Below are 1,317 nucleotides of genomic sequence, written 5' to 3'. Positions count from 1 at the left end.
TAATAAAAATATATTCAAATACATTAAACGTATTTTTAGTTTAAAAATATACATTTAAAAATAAATCTCTTTATATAATCTATCAAAAGTTATAAATATTTATTTATTTAAGTATTTTAGTTATAATTATATTTTTATATAATTAAAAACATGTTATTTACTATAAACTTGATAAATAAAAGTAATGATCCAAAATAATAAAGTAATAATAAATTTAAGTAATACTTAACTTTCGCATGAACATGCTTGATCATCAAATTCCCAAATTTCTATCTAGTTTTAGATCCGTTATTCAATTTATATTTATTTCCACAATTATTGTTACTCAAGATTTCTTGTCGGTAATTCCCGAAGAGCGTGATCTACCCCTTTTCTTATCAAATCATTATCACTTTGTCTATTAGATAAGGTGAGTATTTACTTCCCTTTTTACTTATTTTTTACTGTTTTGGGGACATATGCGTATCGTATTATAATTACCTATTATTTAATATTCACACTTGTAAACTATTTAATCCTTGTGTGCATATCAAATAATTTCCTAACTTGCTATATATCTATTTGCTTAATTGCCCGCATTCGGAGAGGTCCATCATAATCACATTAATAGTATGATCATACGACTGTCGTAGTGGCCGGCGTCCGATTGCATGAAAATGGTCTCAGCGACACTCATTTATGGTAAACAACGCCTGATTCAATTTATTATTTGTTTACAACTTTCTTAGATAGTTATTTAATTAATGTTTATTATTATATTGTCATTCACACACACAACTCCGAGGCTATGCCTCAACTTAAAAGATAATTTTTTCTTGAATAATTTAAATAAAGTAGATTGCTGTTGTTTTACTCTTACACCTTAAGGCTAGGTTGTGTGACAAGTCTTGTAGTAACTAGAACGGGGAGAGAACTGTGAGTCGGGCCTTGGCAAACCGGTTCAGAGAACCCAAGGTAAGACGATATTCCTTACCTGGAGGATAACCTGACCACAGTACTCGAGCTTATAGGCCAAAGCAGGACACACCTGTCACATGCCGACACCCTAGGTTGTCAAACGTAATCGCATTAGCGGTTGCAATTATACTTAAACCGAATTCACGGTTATTCGTGGCTAAATTCGGTCCTTTCCGATTATTGTGTTTTGTTATTTAAATGGTTAGTTGGGTAAAAAAATCCATGGAACCCATGGGTACTCCTACTATTCTTCAACTTATTTTTATTTTAAGCATTATATTTTTGTTGGAGTTAATCATACATGGTGATTCACGGGATACTCCAACTACTCATTTTTATCTCGTTAGTTCGTTTATTTAG

Source organism: Bidens hawaiensis, unplaced genomic scaffold (genome assembly GCF_021521415.1).
Source record: "Bidens hawaiensis isolate Kalapana, Puna unplaced genomic scaffold, B.hawaiensis_p1.1 tig00023446_1, whole genome shotgun sequence".
NCBI lineage: Eukaryota > Viridiplantae > Streptophyta > Magnoliopsida > Asterales > Asteraceae > Bidens > Bidens hawaiensis.
The sequence above is the reverse complement of the archived record's forward strand: the minus strand, read 5'-3'. Positions refer to the sequence as shown.